Source organism: Argopecten irradians, chromosome 2, assembly GCF_041381155.1.
Source record: "Argopecten irradians isolate NY chromosome 2, Ai_NY, whole genome shotgun sequence".
In the NCBI taxonomy this organism is placed as follows: domain Eukaryota; kingdom Metazoa; phylum Mollusca; class Bivalvia; order Pectinida; family Pectinidae; genus Argopecten; species Argopecten irradians.
The window spans coordinates 58,917,819-58,924,219 of record NC_091135.1 but is presented as its reverse complement, the minus strand read 5'-3'; positions in this window follow the sequence as shown (position 1 = coordinate 58,924,219).

Sequence of the window (6,401 nt, the reverse complement as noted above, 5' to 3'; positions counted from 1 at the left end):
ATGGAATCTGATACCAGGATGATTTCTTGTCAGACAGGACTCCGCATTGTTAACTAAAAACTTTGTTTTCTTATCTCGACACATCACAATTCTGCGGTTTTTATTTAATGCAATGCTGTCATATTCAACCGCAAAGTGTAATCAAATCCATATATGACGGCAGGGGGGATCTGGTCCGGCTGTGACGAGCTGACAAAAGACCGATTAGTTCTATCAAGGACCCCTCCATAACTACTCGCTGCTCAGTTTGGAACATCCTAATTAAATTCCAAAACCACAGAAGCAGCAATCATATTAAACAGTTTTGCTAATTTATGTAAATAATCTTCATCATAATATCATAACAATTTTCCTGTGTGTTTCACACAAAGACCTGGCCCATTAGATGCGTTTGATATTTCGTAATAAAAAACACAGAACACACGAAGTGTACTAGTTACTACGTAATGTGATTGCAACGAGAATTCTGTGGCGGACGTCCATCTGTCCGCGCCAATTTAGTCGGCCTAATTCATAGTTATTGATATTAAGTCTGGGATGTCACGTGACACTACCCCAATTACCAGCCAGAGTTAATTGAGTCCGGTTATCAGCTATATGTAAGAGAGCAGCAATGTCGTTTATATTGTAACTGATATTAAGACAGATATCATTTGTATCTGTCTAGGCCGTCAATATCTCTACTCCTGCTTTCTAGATTTGGCTAGTCAATAACATCTGTTTGATCATATTTCATATCTGAAGAAATAAGAATAAAACACCTTATTCAAAATCAATCTGTGTTGGTTTTCATTAGAGTTAAAAAATAAAAAGATCTACTGAAGGTTCTCTCATGAAATCGGATGCATATGTGCTGATTAATGTCACATGTATTGAACCCATATGGAAAACCAGGAAAAGATATTCTTACGTGTATATGCACGACGATTATGACCAAAATGAAGAATGAAAAAACCCCACTGAATTTAGAGTGGAGTTCAGATTGAATACAATTCTTAGGTGATGTTTCCTCTACGGTTTTAACATTTTAGCAACATCTTGCATGGCTTTGAAACGTCTTCCAGGAAGGTTTAATCGTTCAGATACATGTATGTTATAAGAAAGACATTTACCCCTAGAAGATAAATATTACATAAGGTAATTTTCCGGAAAACAAGTTATATATTTATATTCACCTCGTTTGTGTCCGATATAGTTTACAAAGTTTCAGATACAGACGATAGAAAATAGAAAGCCACAGTGTACTGTGAAACTATCTGTCTCTAGAAAACAAGAAAATTATTTTAGGGAATGATAATGGTTTTAGTATTTATTCCTGGCAGTCTCACTGTTTATGATTGATATCCCAGTAACATCCTGTAAACAGAAACAATGTACATCTTATAATTGATTTAATGGTAAAAAAAAGGAAGCGAAAGCTCAACAAAGCTTTGTCATAAATATGATACAAAAGGTATGCTCTTTCTAATACGGAAGCCCATTTGTGCCAAATTAGATATGAAAAATTAAAAAAAAAAGTAATGAGAATAAACGGAATACTTATTGCGAATAAACGTAAAACTAAGTATTGCGTTTATTCCTAAAAGTATTGCGTTTATTCGCAATACTTTTTATTTTTCTCATCTAATTTGGCACCAATGGGCTTCTGTAAAGAGAAGCTTTGTCTATGTTGACAAAGTTTCTCTTCATGCTCGCTCTTCTCGTAAATGACTATTGCCCAGTAAAATTTCTCTATGTTGATTTCTGTGAAAACTATACCAATTTGATGAGCGTTGACTGAAATATTACAGAATATTTGAACAATGAATGATAAACAATAGTTTGTAAATTGTTTTTAAAATTAAAAAGTAGCGTTGAATTATAATGGGAATATGTAAAGACACATCACACCCAGTTTTGTGTAAAAAAAAATCAATATTTGGATGTGCCCTATCTGCTATCAATGACTTTTCATTTTTGATATTATGTTTCTGTTACCATTGAAACATTGTCGAAAAACACCAATCTCCAAGCAAAACTGTTTGGCGTATACATACTCGGGATGTTAACCGATAAGGACGTATATAATTGTAGATGACGCTTATAAATCCTTGCCGATAAATAACCAATCTCTCTTGAGTTCAGAGGCTATTTGTAGGGTAATATTATTTAATAACCCCCACCATTAAATACTGAGTCCCGCGCAAAATTTACGATAGATCGCATTAGAATGCTTGTAATCAGTGTTAAAATCAGGAATGTACCAAAACGACATTCCCATTGGCTCTAGTATTCTAATACAAATCTTTAATTAGACTATCAAGGGAATGGTAAATCAAAATATGGACATGAATCTTGTACGGCCTATAATATGAAGACCTCTACGACAGGTAACAGGTAACAGGTAAGTGTTTGTAAAGATTGGGATTATCGGTTGATTAAATGTTCTTCATTTATTTTGATAGAAAAAGACAACAACAGAAAACAATGTGAAAATAAAACAAGGTAACTATATTTCGAATTTTCGCGCGCTTTAAAGAAATCACGTGATGATCATGTGACTTGTCTAAAGTGTAAAATTCCCAAAATCAATATGGCGGACTTAGTAAGGTTGTTCGTGTAACACGGGATACAAATTTAAATGAAAGTTGTAAGAATTCTATGCAATCGTCGACTTGCATTTATTATATTGAATCTCCGGGTTATTATGAATGAATTTCTTTCTCCAGTGACGTGAGCCATGGCAGTGAGGGAAGTGAAACTATGCCTCTTGGGCGTAAGTGATCGACTAGTGTGTCGATGTTTACATTGTAAAAATGATTTCCTGATTCTTAAGAAGCTCTGCGATTTTGTTTGTTCCCAACACTTGATGTCTCTATACTGTGTATTTTCCTTTGAAACGTTATATGTGTGTATATGAGTTCTTGATCATTATGATCTTTCTGTAACTTTCGATTTGACGGAAGAGAGTCATGTGATCACAGATAAATATATATATACATTATACACACAAATAATGTCATTCCGTCACACTTTATTCAAGGATAACATGTGTGACATAGTTTTGATAAGGTTAACAATATACATGATTAGGTAAAACAGGAATGAAATTATATCCACAGTATCTACAATCAAGGATTCAAGTGAGAAGGATTTGTCACTCTGGGTTTTGGACAAATCTGTTGCGAGAGCATTTGTGTTTGTGCACCGACCGTGACGTTTGACAACGACTGATTTTCCATTGATATCTGCCGCCGCAGCCTTTGATGTACATGTAGCTTGCGGGTGCGAGGGTTACTGTCTTAATTTCAAAAGCGGGCTGTCATTTCATGAGCTGTCATATTTTTTAAACAAAAATTTAAGACATTTCTTCTAAATCTTCTCAGTCCTTAAATATAATGATGTAAATATCATTTACAAAAAAAAAAAAAAAATAAAAATAAAAAGATAAAAAAAAAAATGAAAATTATATATTTAATTAACCTTTTAATTCATCTGCAAAAAAAACCCAGAAAGATGAACCAACAGTATTAATTAAAGCAGTTTTTTTTCTTTGCTTCACATTTGAATTATAGAGAAATGTTGTTTTGTACATGTATATTACATAAGAAAGGTTCAGAAAAGTATGAAATAAACACAAATTATCTCCCATTTAATTAATTGATTATTACCTTTCATCATCGATAGTCTTTAGGAAAATTATTATCGATCGATCATCGATTAAAATTGAGAATGAGTCCAACACTATATATAATCTCAGAGATTTAGATAAATATCTCTGATAATCTGTAGATACAAATTGTATAGTCTACATTTTCTCTCATACCTATGGATGTGCATACTTGCTGGTTTCAGACAATACACTCAAGTAGCCTGAGGCTGTATTACATATGGCTACCTATGCAATACAGCCTCACGACATCACAGGATCGAACCCCGGCCGGCTAGGTGAAAGGCGAGTGGCTTAACCACTATACCACCCGATCATGCCATATGTATGTGGATATGAAGGATAAGGAGATGGTTTACCCTCAGAGTAGAACTGAACATACCTAGTATTTATCTAATCATTTACCCTCAGAGTAGAACTGAACATACCTATAGTATTTACCTAATCATTTACCCTCGGGGTAGACTGAACATACTTAGTATTTACCTCATCATTTACCCTCAGAGTAGAACTGAACATACCTAGTATTTACCTAATCATTTACCCTCAGGGTAGAACTGAACATACCTAAAGTATTTACCTAATCATTTACCCTCAGAGTAGAACTGAACATACCTATAGTTTTTACCTAATCATTTACCCTCAGTGTAAAACTGAACATACCTAGTATTTACCTAATCATTTACCCTCAGGGTAGAACTGAACATACCTAGTATTTACCTAATCATTTACCCTCAGGGTAGAACTGAACATACCTAGTATTTACCTGATCATTTACCCTCAGGGTAGAACTGAGCATACCTAGTATTTACCTAATCATTTACCCTCAGGGTAGAACTGAACATACCTAGTATTAACCTAATAATTTACCCTCAGGGTAGAACTGAACATACCTAGTATTTACCTAATCATTTACCTTCAGGGTAGAACTGAGCATACCTAGTATTTACCTAATCATTTACCCTCAGTGTAGAACTGAACATACCTAGTATTTACCTAATCATTTACCCTCAGGGTAGAACTGAACATACCTAGTATTTACCTAATCATTTACCCTCAGGGTAGAACTGAGCATACCTAGTATTTACCTAATCATTTACCCTCAGTGTAGAACTGAACATACCTAGTATTTACCTAATCATTTACCCTCAGGTAGAACTGAACATACCTAGTATTTACCTAATCATTTACCCTCAGGGTAGAACTGAACATACCTAGGATTTACCTAATCATTTACCCTCAGTGTAGAACTGAACATACCTAGTATTTACCTAATAATTTACCCTCAGGGTAGAACTGAGCATACCTAGGATTTAGCTAATCATTTACCTCAGTGTAGAACTGAACATACCTAGTATTTACCTAATAATTTACCCTCAGGGTAGAACTGAACATACCTAGTATTTACCTAATCATTTACCCTCAGGGTAGAACTGAACATACCTAGTATTTACCTAATCATTTACCCTCAGGGTAGAACTGAACATACCTAGTATTTACCTAATCATTTACCCTCAGGTAGAACTGAGCATACCTAGTATTTACCTAATAATTTACCCTCAGGTAGACTGAACATACCTAGTATTTACCTAATCATTTACCCTCAGGTAGAACTGAACATACCTAGTATTAACCTAATAATTTACCCTCAGTGTAAAACTGAACATACCTAGTATTTACCTAATCATTTACCCTCAGGGTAGAACTGAACATACCTAGTATTTACCTTAATAATTTACCCTCAGGTTAGAACTGAACATACCTAGTATTTACCTTATAATTTACCCTCAAGTTAGACTGAACATACCTAGTATTTACCTAATCATTTACCCTCAAGTTAGACTGAACATTCCTAGTATTAACCTTATAATTTACCCTCAGAGTAGAACTGAACATACCTAGTATTAACCTAATAATTTACCCTCAGTGTAAAACTGAACATACCTATAGTATTTACCTCATCATTTACCCTCAGAGTAGAACTGAACATACCTAGTATTTACCTAATAATTTACCCTCAGGGTAGAACTGAACATACCTATAGTATTTACCTAATCATTTACCCTCAGAGTAGAACTGAACATACCTAGTATTTACCTAATCATTTACCCTCAGGGTAGACTGAACATACCTAGTATTTACCTAATCATTTACCCTCAGGGTAGACTGAACATACCTAGTATTTACCTAATCATTTACCCTCAGGGTAGAACTGAACATACCTAGTATTTACCTAATCATTTACCCTCAGTGTAGAACTGAACATACCTAGTATTTACCTAATCATTTACCCTCAGGGTAGAACTGAACATACCTAGTATTTACCTAATCATTTACCCTCAGTGTAGAACTGAACATACCTAGTATTACCTAATCATTTACCCTCAGGGTAGAACTGAACATACCTAGTATTTACCTAATCATTTACCCTCAGTAGACTGAGACTGAACATACCTAGTATTAACCTTATAATTTACCCTCAGAGTAGAACTGAACATACCTAGTATTTACCTAATCATTTACCCTCAGAGTAGAACTGAACATACCTAGTATTTACCTAATCATTTACCCTCAAGGTAGAACTGAACATACCTAGTATTTACCTAATCATTTACCCTCAAGTTAGACTGAACATACCTAGTATTTACCTTATCATTTACCCTCAGAGTAGAACTGAACATACCTAGTATTTACCTAATCATTTAACCCTCAGGTAGAACTGAACATACCTAGTATTTACCTAATCATTTAC